Source organism: Euprymna scolopes, chromosome 3 (genome assembly GCF_053919585.1).
Source record: "Euprymna scolopes isolate OS-2025 chromosome 3, ASM5391958v1, whole genome shotgun sequence".
Classification (NCBI taxonomy): Eukaryota; Metazoa; Mollusca; class Cephalopoda; order Sepiida; family Sepiolidae; genus Euprymna; species Euprymna scolopes.
In genome coordinates, this window is record NC_136484.1 from 96,453,875 (window position 1) to 96,472,089 (window position 18,215).

The following is an 18,215-nucleotide window of genomic DNA, read 5'->3' on the forward strand; positions in this document are numbered from 1 at the left end:
CTAAGTTATACACAGAAGAATTAAATATTTTTGTTACAACGCATAACATTAGTTAGACAAACTAATTCAGATTTATCTCTTACTGTTGTTGCAAATGAACTTCCAAAGGCCAGAGGTGACAAATCTAAAGATAGACATAGAAATAAAATATTCGCAGAAGAAAGGTATGACAGCCAAACGATTTTTTTTTTTACTCAAATTTACTCCAAGTAAGGCACATTGACACTGAGACAAAAAGGACGAATTATGAACCATATCTATAGGGGAACTCTACGTAGGAAGTTGAGCAGCAAGATGTCTGTTCACTTTACATTAAAACACTGCATGTTAGTACAGTCAGGAAAGCAGGATACAGTATTAACTTTCAGATTAGAAGACTTTCTGGCTTCGCTGGATAGAGCTATCGTGAAAGGGTGGAATTTTGCTGCTTGTTGGGTTAGTTGGAGGTATTCATGCAGAGCAATTAAAAGGGTTACAAGTTTGTTGGAGCACATTCCAGCAATGGTACGAGGATTAGAGCTTGGTTAACAGTGCAGATTGGATATTTTTTGAACTTTGAAGAGATTAGTAATTGATGTCCTGGCCCATATGTGGCAACGATATTCCATGCATGTGCGACGGATAACGTTGCACAGATATAGGATACTGTCAATTCATGGGAACATGATACAGATACTTGCTGAGGATTCACCATCGTCATAATTAGATCAGTTTCTGATTTTTTGAGATGAGGATTGGTTATTTGCATTATTTGTATTCTTTGGGCTACTGTTCTAATCTTGAGTGTCAATTTCACATCGTTTCGGTCGATGTAACCTCCGATCTTCTTCCAGTGTATCTTGTTGAACTCAGAAATCTACATGAAATTTCCAACGGAACTCTTTAATTTCTTCATGGGAATAGTATGCTCTTCTTCTGTCGGCCATGATTGGATGGAGGTCCTAAGTAATTTGCAAGTGTATTTTTTGGTAACCCATATTAAGGATTAAGTCTAAAACTTTCAGGAGAATATCACTGTTCCAATTGAATTTTTCCAAGAAAAATATCCATCGTGCCACAGATCCTTGCTAACAACCCTCCGTGTGGGTGGTCAAAAAATATGATTGTGAAATACTTAGGACCTCACATCCAGTCATGGCTGATGGAAGGAGACCAAACTACCCCCATGAAGTAAAGAAAAGGTTCTGTTGGAAATTCTGTGTAGATTCGTGAGTTTGACAAGATACACCTGAAGAAGGTCCAAGGTTACATCGACCAAAACGTTGTGAAAATGACAGTCAGGATGAGAACAGTAGTCCAAAGACAAGAACACCTGTCTTGTGTTAGTTTTTCTCATAAGAACTGTTTGAGAGAGACCTTCAGATTGTCCTTGTTCGTTTCTACTGTCCTCCTATGGGTCTTTTTTCCTTTGCACAGTTCACAATAAAGGAGCTATTTTAGGAGGCCTAAATCAGGCATGTGGCATACATGTTCTGCCCAACGAACCCGAAACTGCTGTTACATGGTGTACAATGATGGAAGATTTGTCCAGGCTAAAACCTTTGTGTCTAGTATCTCATCTTGTCACTTTATTTTCTTACAATCTACAGAGGCCAGTCCCTCACGGTGTATCTGAGACACCCAAAAGCAGCACTAACCTTGTCTATGTGTACTGCCATTGACAAAATACTGTCCAAGTAAATGAACTTGTCCACAGCTTTTAGGTTGGTTCCACGAATTGAGATCTGAAGCTCAACATGCCTTTTTCCCAGAGCAGGCTGGTACATTACTTCGGTCTTCTTTAGATTAATAGTTAGACTGAAATTGTTGCATCCCTTAGAATCAACAATATAGTGCATGTTTGGCTCTGTGTTGGCATTGAAGGCAACAACATATATATCTTGACAGCACTGTCGTTTAAGTCAAACAATTTGCCGTCTATCCAGTGGTTAATGCTTACTCTCACCTCTTTTTTATATGTAACTAATGAGTAACCACTTATTAAAGCTAATAAAACAGTCAAAAATAAAGTTAATGAGATAAATAGTTGAATGATACAAACAGCCGACTTATAAAACAACAATTTTTTATTAAAGCTAATAAAACAGTCAAAAATAAAGTTAATGAGATAAATAGTTGAATGATACAAACAGCCGACTTATAAAACAACAATTTTTCCACCTATCCCCTGGAATGTGAAAACTAAAAGACAAAGTAGGAGGAATAAAGGTGGGGGGACAATAGCTGCCCATGGACAAAATGAATGTATTGTGGCGAAGTACCGATGCATTTCATATATGTGTGTGCGGTGCGTGTGCAGTCAGCACCAACCTTATTTGGGTTTAACCGACTTCCTCCGAAGGAGGAAGTTTCATGGAAGTATCAAATTCACAAGTGGTCCCCAGTCGCATGTATATCCTAGTTAGGGGAGACGACGACGTTAGTTTTTTTGCAACTTTTGCAGGGAGGTGTACACATCCTCCTACATACAGCACCTGGAATTGCCAAATTGGTCACCCATTTTAGCAATGACCAGGCTCAACGTTGCTTAACTTCGGTGATCTGATGGAAACCGGTGTGTCAACGTGATTATGCCGTATATCATTTCATATATATATGTATATATATATTACAATAGAAAAATGCGAGCATGAAAAGTAATATGATTAAGATTAAACATGGAAAAGTAAAAGACTAGTTGTTAAAATTGGAAAAAAAAAGGACAAGATATTCTAGTAAAAAATAATAGATCTATAACTTAAAATATTGCAGCATTAAGAATTGATTATATAATGATATCGTGAAAGGGTGAAATTTTGCTGCTTGTTGGGTTAGTTGAAGGTATTTACGCAGAGCAGTCACAAGGTTACAAGTTTGTTGGAGCACATTCCAGCAATGGTACAAGCATTGGAGCTTGGTTAACAGTGCAGATTGGAGATTTAATTGAATTTTTTTTAAAATTCTTTATGCTGCAATATTTTAAGTTATAAATTTATTATATTTTTTACTTGAATATCGTGTCCTTTTCTTTTCCAGGTTTAACAAGTCCTTTACTTTTCCATGTTTAAGCTTAACCATATTACTTTTCATGCTCGCATTTTTCTATTGTAATCCATGATTTTTCCAGGCTTCCAGTAAATTCACTTGTTCTTTGTTTAATTTCAGTCTTCTTTCCCCCCCCCCCATAAGCATAACATATACATATCTAATAACAATATACAGCACTCATCTGCTTTCAATAAAATACCCCAATTATCTCCCTTTCAGGCTTTCATTCTCTGTTTCACTTGTTACTTCTGTTTACGCGAGAGCGGTTAACTGGTAGCAACAGTAATTGTTGAAGCGACGTGGTTGCTATGGAAACCAGTAATAAAAAACGTCGCTCACCTCCTTATGTTTTTTTTTACGATTTTGAACACCATTGAAAATCTTATTCACAATATAGAGGAGAAGGTGATCAATAAACTGTAATAATTGTTTGAACTTTGGTCGAAAAAAGCAGTTCTAAATGACTAAAACTGTCACTTAACCATATATTCAAACACTACCATGTTTGAATGATATATATATATATGCGCACAAATATTTTGGAGCTAAACTCTTCAATATGTAACTACATATGAAATGAGTCCTTTTCAAACATCAATGTACACAAAGTGTGTTTTATGGTAAAAAAAAAACTATTTTGTTGATGTTTTGACAAAGTCGTTGGCATTGTCGTCGTTTTTTTTATGTTTTTAGGAAAAATCTTAGCATAAAAGTCACAAATATTTGGGAACTAAACTCTTCAATATATAAATACATATATAATGCGTAGTTTTGTAACATCACTAGTGTACACGCAGTGTGTTTTATGATAAAGGAAATCAGTTTTGTTTATGTTGTGACGAAGGCGTCTTCGTCATTAACGAAGACGGCAACGTTGTTTTTTTTGTTTTTTTTTCATATTATGAAAAATCTGAATCGTAAATATTTTAACGTTCGTTTAATGATTTTCGTTCTCTTGTATTTCTCCATCTTACATATTTGTAATGACCTATGCATTAAATGAACTTGACTCCAGGCCAAAAAATATGTCTCCTAGTGACGTCATGCTGTAATGTTAGTAATAGTTCGTTTATGAAGTGAATAACGAGATTCTCAAATATGAGAATTTTCAGAGCTCAGCCAAACGAAATTTGGCGAGGAAGACTTTATTATTTTTTTTTATCAGAAATTGGAAAGATTGTTATCTGTATTTATCTATTAGTTAGTTACGGTCGGTGTAATCACAGTATCTGCAGAACATGTAGAATTAGTTCCAGTGACAACTGGTAGCAGTGGTAGGACTAAATACTTAGAGAAAAATAGGAACTTCTTTCTCTAAAGATGTTGCAATTGTGATGGTGTTTTTCGTCGGATGCAATGTAGCATTTTATAATCACGACTGAATGTGTCTAAAATGGTGTTCAAAAGCTACATAAGATAGTGGCTATTAGAAGCATTGAATTTTCACGTAGCATCTGTTGTTGCAAACCTAAGATACTTTGGTCCAGAGGGGAATTTGTGCAGTCATTTTATTATAAGAAGAAAGCCAGTAAAATAGCTGCTAAGAGATCAAAATTGAAAAGTTAGAACTTGGCAGGTATAAGTCGACTTAAACTGCTCTTGTACGCATGCACAAATATACATTAATATGTTGAAGTTGGTTCGTGTTTAAATATTTCTTATCCGTCTGACGATAGTTGAAGGTTGTAATGCTAAATGTCTTGGTTTTGATTCTAACTGATGGCACACAAGTCACATTTATTTTTCTTACTTTTAATATCACTAATATATATTGGATGCAGCGTTGTATTCAATAGCAATACGAAATCAGTATAAATTAAAATATCAATTTATTAATAAAATATTAAAAAGTATTAAATAGAGTAAAAATGATCATTTTCTTTTCTATCGGACGAATTTTGAAACCGGAAAGTTATTTTTGCTTCGTATTTTTAAAAAAAAATTTCTTCAGCTTTATATATATATATATTCGTTTTGTTTTTGTTAGAATTTAAAAAAAAAAAAAGATAGATATAGAAATTTAAATAAAACAAGTGAAGCATGCATGGTCACCCGTGAGAGTACAGTGAACGAGGCATAAAAAAAAATGACTAAGTTTAGCATTTGCTCCCCCACCCTACATTTAGCCGTCAAATCCTGGTGAAAATAAACAAACGGTGCAGTTTTAGGCCTTAACACATGCAAATTTGAGTTCTGCACCATGCAAAAAAAGAAATGACTAAGTCAATCATTTGCCCCCCACCCCATCATTTAGCCCCAAAAGTCCCAAAGACCTTAACATATTTAAATTTGAGTTCAGCACTATGCAAGACTGCTAAATAGAAATACACAGAAAATTTTGGACAAATATGGTAGAATAGTCTCAAAAAACATTTGGTCATTAAGAGAAAGATTAGATAGATCGGGCTACTTTTAAGTGGGCCAATCTGTATAAAGATCAGCTTGCTTGGTTGATGAAACTGTCCATCCGCTTTCCTACTTCCGCTTTCAAAAATTCTACACATGTGTAGATATTTTCTTTCATTAGATTAAGTATCTTTGCTTACAGGGTCTTGACATGCTCGTTCCAAAACAAATAAAAGCTAGACGAGTGTTTCTTGTGAAAGTTTGGCGAGGGAGGAACCATAGATTGGAGCTCAGTCGAGCACTTGCCATGAAAATAACGATAAAGCAGAGACAAACTCGCAACATCTCTTCTGTGAGAAAGAGGTGACAAGGAAGAGAAAAGGGCATCCCCTATGAGGCTATGAAGTCTATTTTGAACTTTATCAAGGCAGGATGTCTTCCTAGCAGTTCCTGCCCAGATGTGGCAACAGTACTCCATCCTTGAACGTACCTGGCTCTTATATAGATAGAGAATTCATCAACAGTGATATGTCTACTGGATCGATAGAAAGATCCCACCATTTTTCCAGCAACCTTGGCAACGGATTTGATGTATGTGTTATGTAAAAAAAAAAAGGGGGTGGTAAGTTATTAAAATGGCAATTAAAAAGACTGATTTAAACATAAATATGGAAAATAAACAGAATTTTCTGTGATTTATTCCTGTAAGGATTTGTCAGGTTTAAATGCCTGAGGAGTCCCTTCAGGGACGGAATTTGAAAAATTCTGCATTACCAAAAAAGGCCTTCACTTTCTGTATAAAACTGAACGAAACTAATTATAATTCACATTATAACCCATTATGCCTAGCAGTCGTGTTCTAAAATTTATAATGATCGTTTAATTAGTTTACTAGTGGGACCTGTGGAAATTCCACAGGGGGCTCATTCATATGTAATATATTGATGTTGGCATTCTGTAGATGTTCAGTGTAAATGGAGACGCTCTGATATTTTAGCTTTTTTGTTAAAGCTACTAAAGTATTTATTTAAGCTAGCACGAACGCCCGGCAAAGTCCAATAGTGAAGTATGCTTAATTATATTTTAATCCTTGCAGATTTCGTATATTGTAAAGTTAATGTTCCATCGATTTTTATATATCATAAAGTTGCGATTTCAAAAATTAAAAAAATATATCCATATGACTTGGGTGCATTAGCTCGAATCGAAACTGAAATAAAAACTTATGAAAAAAGTATATGCACACACATATACATGTATATATATATATATATATATATATATATGTTTTATTACCGTTTTTTTTTTTTTGTTCAGTTACATTTCTGTACAACGGTCGTGTAGCTGAAACAAAAATGTAACTAAACAGAAAAAAAACGGTAATAAAAAATAAAACGCATATTTGCTCTACAACAGTATTAAGCACTTTCTTCAGGTTTTTGTTAATTACCATTTTTACTAAATATATATATATATATATATATATATATATATATATATATATATATATATATATATATATATATATATATATAACTTGAGTTCCTTCAGCCATAATCAAAATCGAAACCAAAATTTATGAAGAATTCTTGATAATTTACAAAAAAATTAAATGACGAGTGCCATCAGCTATAATCGAAACCGAAACCAAAACTTATGAAGAATTCTGGGTAAAATTATTTATTGCAAGAAATGGAAGTGCATAACAATTAAACGACCCAGATGTAAGCGTGACACACACATTATCGTATTAATATATAGATGAGTAATCCTGTATGTACGGGTATGGTAGTTTCCGTCAGTCTTGATAAACTACGGATACCCACTGTAAGGGTGGCTGTGCATGGAATTTTTATGGCAAGAGTTGTGCAATCTCCAACTCTTTCATGACTCGGCATTGTTGAGTGGCAAGTTGAAGTTCAGGACGATTGGAAACAATGCCAAGATTAGCAGAGAGCACATACAGCGCCTAGAATTCCCAAATGGTCACCCATCTGGTACTAACCAGGCTCAACGTTGCTTAACTTCGTAATCTGATAAAAACCGGTGTGTGAATGTGATTATGCCGGACTATAATATATATATGTATAATACTAACGTATTATACATATAGACACACATACACACCTAACTTTATATATCTGTCAATCAAGCCATCAAACTATATAACATGGCTTTAATGCATTGTTTGTGTGCATATTCCATCACCTTTGTCCTCTCAAAACTCCCCAACAACACACCACTATCTTTTCCGCCCCCTCTTCATCATCGATGCAGTTTTCCTGAATTCCTTAATTTCTCCACCTCATTTTTATTTTGTAGTCTTTAAATTACCTTGGTCTCCACGAAACAAAACAACAAAAGATGGTTTTATTTATTTACTTTTTCTCTCTTGCCTCATCGTAAACCATTGAAATTTTCATTACAGCAATGACTGACCATTGTGAATAAAAAGCTATATACACGTTCCATGAAAGAAATCTGATATGTAACGTTACATTATAGTGACTACATCAAACGCTCTCAAGGAGGGCAGTCGTCTCCCCTTAACACTTTCGTAATGGCTTCCCTTGTTCTCCTAATAATGATCACATTCTTTTCTTTTTCTCTTTTTTGTTGCTGATGTGGTTTCATTTGCATTCAATATGTTTATATAGGAAAATAATCGTTTCCCTCCTTTTACACTGACGCTGCCTTTTTTAACTTTTTCTTACTACATATAACTAGGAGAGATGTCCCACCCCCATCCTTTGTCAAGGCAAGCATATAAAGGAAAACTGATATAATACCTTTGGCGACTGTTGTTTCCAATGATGTATACTTTCTATACTTATTCGGCTGAGGTGGGCTGGTAGCCGCTTAAAGAGTAAGATTGGTTCTATGCAAAGCCCTTCCTTAATTAAAAGTTTCAAGCACAGGCAATGTTTGAAAGAACTAATGTTCTAAGTATTATGGTCTTATAGTAAATTCAATTAACCTGAAATAGAAAATACTTAAAAAGCATAAATAATGTACAATGACTAACTAGACTGAATCCAAGTACAAATAAATATTTATTAACACATCGAAAAATGTAATAATAACACAATATAACAAATACAAGTTTTCATTAATTCACCACCTGAATGGAATCTATTTTAGATATGATGGGGATATCCCATTAACGCTGGAATGCGCAGACCATGGAGAATATGTGTTCCCTAGTATGCAAAGTAGGATGTTTTTTCTCACATTCGTGGATTGTCTCTATCATGTAAGGTATGATTAGGGTCTAAAATTTTAGAAAGTGTACAGAAACAATAGCCAGAGTTCTAGAAAGTGTACAGAAACAATAGCCAGAGTTCTAGAAAGTGTACAGAAACAATAGCCAGAGTTCTAGAAAGTGTACAGAAACAATAGCCAGAGTTCTAGAAAGTGTACAGAAACAATAGCCACAGTTCTAGAAAGTGTACAGAAACAATAGCCAGAGTTCTAGAAAGTGTACAGAAACAATAGCCAGAGTTCTAGAAAGTGTACAGAAACAATAGCCAGAGTTCTAGAAAGTGTACAGAAACAATAGCCAGAGTTCTAGAAAGTGTACAGAAACAATAGCCAGAGTTCTAGAAAGTGTACAGAAACAATAGCCACAGTTCTAGAAAGTGTACAGAAACAATAGCCACAGTTCTAGAAAGTGTACAGAAACAATAGCCAGAGTTCTAGAAAGTGTACAGAAACAATAGCCAGAGTTCTAGAAAGTGTACAGAAACAATAGCCAGAGTTCTAGAAAGTGTACAGAAACAATAGCCACAGTTCTAGAAAGTGTACAGAAACAATAGCCACAGTTCTAGAAAGTGTACAGAAACAATAGCCACAGTTCTAGAAAGTGTATAGAAACAATAGCCAGAGTTCTAGAAAGTGTACAGAAGCAATAGCCAGAGTTCTAGAAAGTGTACAGAAACAATAGCCACAGTTCTAGAAAGTGTACAGAAACAATAGCCACAGTTCTAGAAAGTGTACAGAAACAATAGCCACAGTTCTAGAAAGTGTACAGAAACAATAGCCACAGTTCTAGAAAGTGTACAGAAACAATAGCCAGAGTTCTAGAAAGTGTACAGAAACAATAGCCAGAGTTCTAGAAAGTGTACAGAAACAATAGCCAGAGTTCTAGAAAGTGTACAGAAACAATAGCCAGAGTTCTAGAAAGTGTACAGAAACAATAGCCACAGTTCTAGAAAGTGTACAGAAACAATAGCCACAGTTCTAGAAAGTGTGCAGAAACAATAGCCACAGTTCTAGAAAGTGTACAGAAACAATAGCCAGAGTTCTAGAAAGTGTACAGAAACAATAGCCAGAGTTCTAGAAAGTGTACAGAAACAATAGCCAGAGTTCTAGAAAGTGTACAGAAACAATAGCCACAGTTCTAGAAAGTGTACAGAAACAATAGCCATAGTTCTAGAAAGTGTACAGAAACAATAGCCACAGTTCTAGAAAGTGTACAGAAACAATAGCCACAGTTCTAGAAAGTGTACAGAAACAATAGCCACAGTTCTAGAAAGTGTACAGAAACAATAGTCACAGTTCTAGAAAGCGTACAGAAACAATAGCCACAGTTCTAGAATGTGTTTCTCTTTCTCTCTCTTTTGTTGAAGCCGCCATATTTGTTTTTGATGGTTTTTAGATTCAATACTTGTTTTGATTGGGTAGACGTTTTACATTTGTGTCAAAATGTTAGTTTCTTCTTTTAAATTAACAAAATAGGTCACTCACTCACAATGTCTGAAGTGCGGTCACTCTTGAAACCGAGTAGCAGCCACCATGTATGCTATATATTACTTCATGCATTCAAAAAATGCTATGAGGTATTTTATATATCAATTTTTAGTATTTACTCCAACAGACAAATTTATTTCATTTTTCTTTTATTAAAATTACGGTTTAATTCATATTTGTATACAAATACCAAACTATTAATGTTTATTTATATGAATAAATGCGAATATCTTAATCTGGTATTCGCAAGAAACTTATGAAATGTTTATTTAAAATTTTGTTTCATGTATTTCCAATAATAAAATGTGAGTTATGCTAAAAACAGATACTACACTGTAATCGTAGCTTAAAGGGAACCATAACATTTTTATGCCTAGGCATTTTAAATGAATAAAAAAAGAATTATCATGGGGGGTGAGTATTGTAGTATTAGTTCTGTTATCATACCATCCTCAAATAATCATTGTTGGAATGGAACCATTAAAACGAACGACTTTTCCTTACTGTAAAATAAGATGTTGCATATGAACGTGAAATTCGCTTGCATAATTCAAGTAGATATATAACCAAAAAATTATTTTTGCTTTGATTTAATTTTCGTTGGCTTTATATATATATATATATATATATATATATATATATATATATTCATTTTGTTTTTGTTAGCATTAAAAAAAAAAAAAAAAAGATAAAATATAGAAATGTAAGTAAAACAAGTGAAGCATGCATGGTCCCCCGTGAGTGCACAGTGAATAAGGCATAAAAAATGACTAAGTTCAGCATTTGCATCCCCCCCCCCCATTTAACCCAAAAACTTCCCAGGAAATGTCAAATCCTGGTGAAAATAAACAAACAAACATATGTAAATTTGAGTTCTGCATCATGTGTAAGTCCATCATTTGCCCCCTCCCATTTAGCCCTAAAAGTCCCCAAGGTCTCAACATATTTAAATTTGAGTTCAGCACCATGCAAAACTGCTAAATAGATATACACAAAAATTCTTGGATAAATATGGTAAAATAGTCACAAAAATGGCGTGTTTTATTAGCCCTAAAAGAGCCCCATGGCGCACACCCAAGAGTTATCGCAAAGTATAGACAAACAAAATTATATAGAAATCAGTTAGTTACAACTTTTCAGAAAGTTTATAAAAATCCAAACCATCATTTTTTTTTTTTTTTCATAAGCGCAAAAGTGCCAATTTTAGCCATTTTAACCCGAATATATACATATATAGATTTCTCGCGGTTGACATTCGCCGTGAGATTTGTTCCTAGCTAATGGAGTCAGAGATAGCTTCGTAACTGAGTTTGAATCTTCTAACTGGTAGTAATTGTGTCACCCTGCACTGATGATTCCCGAAAGGATGAAATACTAGTGTCTGTAGGTATTAAAAAAATTTTATAATATACATTATATATATATATATATATATATATATATATATATATATATACACACACACACACACACACATTAATATATTCATATAAATATATTTTTGACTAATACCCACCTACTTGTTTAAAACTGCATATCAAACTTGTTCTAGTTATCTATCTATATATCTTAATATATTCATATCTTTTTATCTATTTGAAAAACTACCTATCTCCGAGGGGCGTTCCAAAAGTAATCCCTTCTATTTTTTATTCGGCCCAAATGGATCAGAAAGTATTGCAAATTGCATTGTTATGATGACTAAACTTATGCATTCATTATCTGAAAGTGTCATCTGTTGCATATATTTACAGTGTGAGACTAAGAAAGCAACCCCTATCATGGATGTATTAGAAGCAGATGTGTCATTGAATTTCTCCATGCAAAAAAAAAAAAAAAAAAATGAACTGATCATCATTCACTGACGTTTGTTTAATGTTTATGAAATCGATGCAGTTTGGTAGTACAGTTAGGAGATGGGTTGGTCGATTTCAGAATGGTTATAGAGCTGTGCGTGACAAAGCACACTCCAGACGCCATGCACACTCACCACACCATCGCTGGCAAAAATGCATTGAGAATGGTGGTTGCTATGTAGAAAAATAAATTCTGGAGCCTGAAAGGTCGTTCGCTTTAATGGTTCCATTCCAATCTTTTAGTTAAAGAATAGGAGGCTTTACTTTTGAAACGATCCTAGTATGCAAGTCTATTCATATATTAATCTTTTCTTACTTGATTAAATCATCAAAAGAAAGATACAGACATAATTTGCCTATAATATTTAATGAAATAACATGCATTTTTATTTATTTATTAATCTTCAATAACGCTCTTAATTTACTGGTGAACGTATGTGATGTCATATCACTAGGACAAAGTCTTCCCTGCAACCTCTTTCTCACAGAAGAGACGTCGCGAACCTGTCTCTGCCCTATCGCTATTTTCATGGCAAGTGCTCGACTGAACTCCAACCTGTGCCCCCTCCCTTCCCAAACTTCCACAAAAAACACTAGACTCGTTACAATCACTACATATGATTTTCCCTCACTATTTATGCCTAAATCTAAACGCAGATTCCATGAACAAAGTTTCTTTCACAGAACTACCCGTCCATGGAACACTGTTCTGCTGACCTGTTTCCCAATTGAATACAACATGATAGCCTTCAAATCCAATGTAAACAAATTCCTGTTGAGTCTTCCTCATAAATAAGCAAATTCTACCCAATTTACACATAACGATTACTACACTACCACCTTATATTCATTAAATCTTATCCTTGAGTGGCCTTGGGGCCTTGATAAGTGGTGACTCTAAAGTAAAAAAAAAATCATTCTTATTCAATAAAAAAGTTAGGAAAATTTAAATAAAAGATAAGGAGACAAAATTCAGCATAAATTTAAATTTTAATAAATTACTATTACCTTAGTTTTGTTACACTATTTTTTTTTTATCGAAGGTTATGTACAATTTGATAACCTACCTGTCCCAAGCTATTTATTCTATTTTCAATATTCATATTAACCAGCTTTCGTTTACCAACCTGTGTGTATATTATAAGACAAATGTTATTAAATTCGTTTTATTTTCCCTTTGGTATTCCTATTGAACTGATATACAAGGGCCGTTCTAAAAGTAAAGCGTTCTACGTTTTTTTTAACTGAAAAAAAAAAAAAAAGAGCTACGAAAATGGGAGTGGTATCATTAAAACGGGCGATCTTGTATGCTCCAGACTCAGCTTGCCTGGTTTAACTAACTTATCTTGGAAAACTACTTACTAGGCTAAACAAATCATATTTTTTTTTATTATTACTTAACTACCTATCTGTCTCCAAACTACCGTATTCCATTCATATACTAACGTTTTTTTTTCCTTTCTATCTATTTATCCCCCTTTCATTCATTATCTTCGTGTTAACTCATCCATTATGTTTGAAGGCTTTTGAAAGCTTTCATAGACAACCCATGAATAATGGTTCCACTCTTTTGCCTGCCATCCTATGATTCCTGGAGTAAATCACCTAATTTGGTCATTTCCCATGTAAAAGAACGCACATTTCATAAAATAGTCCCCAAACTATGACAGTAACAACTGGAATTGGACCATTATTATTCTTATTAATATTATTATTTACAAGCTATAGGCTGTTATATACTATTGACTTTTTGTTGAAAGGAGGGAGAGGGGTCTCTTTTATTAAGGATTTGATTTATTTGATAAAGTTTGCATGCAATATATATATATATATATATATTATATAAAAAAAAATGATGAAAGTAAATCGCGGTCTTCTTAGTCAGTGAATTCTTGCTGTGTGAACAGCAACAGTGAAACTGTCTTTGTTCTGGCACGTACAAGCCGTATAAAAAGAGAATATCCAGGAATGGTAATGTTCTCTTTTTGTATTTTTTAAAACCATTTTCTTTTTTGTTTTCTTTTTCGTAATTCTGATTCAATGAAGGTATTGAATACTTATTTAATTCATTTTTTTTCTTTTTATATTTGATTTTTATTACACCTTTGTTACTATTTGCTTTAATGCGGGGAGGTAGTGGTGATGAAGTTGATAGCAATATAGACTAGTGACCTGGGGGTGCTAAGTCCGAATTCTGTCAGTATCATAACACACGCACAAGATTGTTGATTCATTTATTTTTTATAAGCGATTATTCTGTGGTATTTTTTTCTTTCTTTTGACTCCCTGAGTGCTTGTAAAGAGAAGTTATCTCCCCTTTGTTTTAATGGGGACGTATTATATGTACTTAATTTATTATTTAAATATTTTACGTGCATAAAATTAAGTTATCTATATACATGCATGTTTCGAAGTTTTACTTCTCGCCAGTATAGCTAAACTTATTGGTGAAACCCGAACTCACAGCTTGCTTAGATTTTCCCACAAAGTCCAGTGAAAACTGCAACTTGACGCTAGAATAAAAAGAAAAACTCATAGAAAGGTAGGCTTAAATTACTATTAATACTTTCAGATACCAGAATCGGGTCCCCTTCTATCCTCCAATGGCTAAGTTAGTATGTCTAATCACACTATATTTTTCTATCCATATTTGCAAAAAGTAGGAGTGAATGCAATAACTTCAGGGATTTATGAAAATCGTTTCTGTGGTCAAAGTCGAAAGCAGAAAGAGCTCAACACTTTTTTGATTCACGACTACATAGGAGGTGGGAGCAAAAATGTACCAAATCAGGAATCAAAACTTACTCTGGTGTCCAAGCCAGTTATTTTTCAAGAGAATTGCTCAGGCTTCTATAGATGAAGTCAGGATTCCTGGATGACACCACTTGCTGTAAGGGACTAAAGAAAAATACTACGTCTAGGTCAAGACTAGTCAATGATAAGTGTTAAATGGATATTCTTCCCTCTTTGTCAGAAACATCGCTCATGGAATGTGAGGACTAACGGACAAAAAGGAAATGAAAGGCATAAGATTACCGAAAGTAAACCTAAGAGTCACTTTCTACTCTATGTAACACGTCCATATAACATGCTGATGCAGACGTGTTGAACGTATATAAAAAAAATTGAATTCCATTACACGCACTCGCAAATCCTACATTTTCCCACATGAATATCTTTTGCATAGAGTATGGAGAGAAAATATGCCCTCTGTGATCAAAGTCGAAAGAGCTCGATACCTTTCTAATTTACGACCACATAGAGGGTGGGCAACACAAATATATCAAATCAGGTAATCAAAACGTACTCTGGTGTCCACACTAGTTATTTCTCAGGAGAATTGCTCAGGTTCCTACAGCACTTCTTTGTCAAGTTTAAGATCCCCAGATGAAAGGATTCAGTTCTGGTTAGAGTTATCTGGTATACACAAGTTCAATTCATGATTTGGCCTATTAAAACTTTACAAAAGCAAATTGTCCATAAGAAGAGATCGTGGATTGATTTGGGGGTTAAATAAAGGGTTTAGTTTAAAATTCTTAAAAATTTACTAAGCACAAAAGAAAACCAAATTGCTCGGTGGATGAAAAGTTATAGTAATAAAAACCCAGATTACGATATTAACAATTTTTATTATTTGGACGACTGTTCTTATCTTGAGTGCTATTTTCACAACATTTCAGTCGATGTAACTTCTAACCTTTTTTTTTTTTTTTTTTTTTTTTTTTTTTTTTTTTTTTTTTTTTTTTTAGACGTACCGTGTTGCATTCTAGAATCTTTATCAAACTTTAGGATCTGCATGGAATTTCGAACGGAACCTTTTATTTAATCTATGGGGATAGCATGAATAAGAACATGCTAGCCCCATGGATTAAATGTTTGTAATTCCGTGCAGACTGCCAAATTCGACAGAAAGATTCCCAGAGTTTGATAGAAAGGTACATCTGAAGTCAGAAGTTACCTCGGCTGAAACGTTGTGCAAATAACATTCAAGCTTTGATCAAGTGCAGTAGTTTTGGCGGGATGCTGACTGCCTGAATTATCTGCTGAAGAACTTCCCAGTCAACAGTGACGATAAAGCACACAAGTGTTTTCTGCTGAAAGCTCCAGTGGTGTTTGAAGATTTGGTGCATCGTGAAAATCTGATCGGTGCAGCCATGGCCCAGACGAAATCTCATTGGTTGAGTCTAGTTCTGGTATCACGTTCTCTCTGAAACCGCTTCAGTAATATAGTAGCAGAGATTTTGACAGCAATATCGATGAGGCTTATTCCACAGTAGTTACTATAGCAGCATTCGTCTCTCTTTTTAAAGAAAGGGAGCAGAATCGCATTGCTCCAGTTTTGCGGAATCTCATACAGAGAAGATGATCTGGTGAAGAACAGTGGCCACTGAGTCTAGTACACTTTTAAAGATTTCAGCAGGGATGTTGTCTTTTAGCTTTTTGCTGACATCTTGCATTTGGGTAGAACTGTTACAGTCGTATGTATTCGGGGTATTGATCAGGTTCAGTTGTGTGATGTTGCTTTCATGATTGAGCAGTGCGGCGAAGTGGTCACTCAATTGTTATATGTACTTAACAAGATTGGAAATGGGTTCTCCTTGTTGGTTTAGGATCATTTTACTGTTGCCCTGGAAAACTTCCTTGTGTTCCCCATGGATGCTGCATGAACCATATCTTCGGCGATTTTTGTCCAGTGGGCATTTCGATCAGCAGTGGGGAGTTGCTTGGTACAGCTGGCAGAAGTCATTGTGTTTAAAGCAGTGCGCTTGTTTTGTTTTGTTGGTAAGCTCGATGGTGTGACCAGAGATCCAGTCCTTTACATGCCGTCTGGTTTTACCCAGGGTCTGTTGGGCAATTTCATTCACAGTTTTTGAAGGATTGCCAGATATCCTCAACTGTGGATACTTTGGGTTTAAGTGCTTCAAGACCAGTGAAACGGTTTGACATCTGGTGCTGGAACTCTGCTTTGGTCTCCTGGCATTTGAGTCCTGAGCTGTCATTTTGTACAGTGGTTGGTGGGCGGGTTGGCTTTCAGGCACAGGCATAGCTTTACATGGACCATCACATGATTGGAGCCATGCTCATTGCCAGTCTCCACTCCTTGGTAAGAACGGCAGCGTAGCAAACTTGGGCCTGGAATTTGGTCTAATGGACTTGTTCTTTTAATCTACTGTATGTACACATCTATACCAATGTCTCATTTCTGAATGAAACGTTTTTGTTTGAAAAAGTATGCTTCACCTTAAGCAATAATAACACTGTCATCATGCACCACCAAATAGCTTATTCATCACCTCTCTCCATCTTTTTTATTTAAAAGTCATCAAAAGGCCACTCAAAAATTAAGGGTCAGTAAGTGTTAGGTAGCTGGTGAGATAACTCAATGATAATCAGTAATGGTGGAATTTGGATAGAGCTTAGTTATTTCAGAGGACGGTTCAACAAAAACTTATTTACATTAGACTTTAAAATAATCAAGTTATAGTCAGCCGGGAAGCAGTTCTACACTACCTTGTTCCACAGACAGTTCTAGGAAAGAAAATATGTATTTACTATATTAATGAAATAAAGATTTTCCCCTCTGAATTCAGTGCTAAATAGAAAATATAAGTAAAAAAATAATCTATATTTTTTCATTTGGTTTTACTTTGGTTCACCTCAAACGAGGCATATTGCCACTGAGACGTAAGAGGTTACAGTGAATTAGGGAGTAGAGTTATAGAGGTCCATCCTCAGTGGGAAATTGTTCAGTAATATATTTGTTTACATTACATTTAAATGTCTGCATGTTGGTACAGTTGTGATAGCAGGGAGAGAACTTGAAAGACAAGAGTTTCAGGAAAAGAGGCTATTAGATTAGAAAGTTTTCCAGTATCTGGAATACTCTACAATAAAAAGGGTGGGCCTTTGCTGCTTATCATAGGTATTAACGTTGAAGGGGGGATACAAGTGCAATAAATTCATCAGAGCATATTGTGATCTTCAAGAGTCAATAATAAATACAATAATGTTATTTACAAGAGCTTGTATTTACGGAAGTACAGAATTTTACCTCCCTTCCACACCAGGAAGATGTGACATACGGTCAGAAAAATGGGATTTTGTGGGGCAACGCACTAAATGTAGCGCACCCTGGCCCCATAAACCATACCTAAGAAGCCCTGTCGACACTCCTTGGTCAGGGCATCTCAGCCAGTTTGCAATAAACTCCTTCATAAAGAGGAGAGGCAAGGCCTG

At 34.8% G+C, this 18,215-nt stretch overlaps 2 protein-coding genes and 1 pseudogene across 2 annotated transcripts in view; 1 reads left to right on the forward strand and 2 right to left on the reverse strand.

Annotated features, from left to right (window-relative positions):
- The window catches only part of LOC145257765 (phosphoglycerate kinase 2-like), a 600,882-nt gene that overhangs the window by 504,424 nt on the left and 78,243 nt on the right, over positions 1-18,215 (reverse strand). The window lies entirely within an intron of this gene.
- The window catches only part of LOC145257693 (dnaJ homolog subfamily C member 22-like), a 69,355-nt gene that overhangs the window by 16,280 nt on the left and 34,860 nt on the right, over positions 1-18,215 (forward strand). The gene's annotated exons all lie outside the window — the stretch shown is intronic.
- LOC145263709 (5S ribosomal RNA) lies at positions 2,463-2,581 on the reverse strand (annotated as a pseudogene).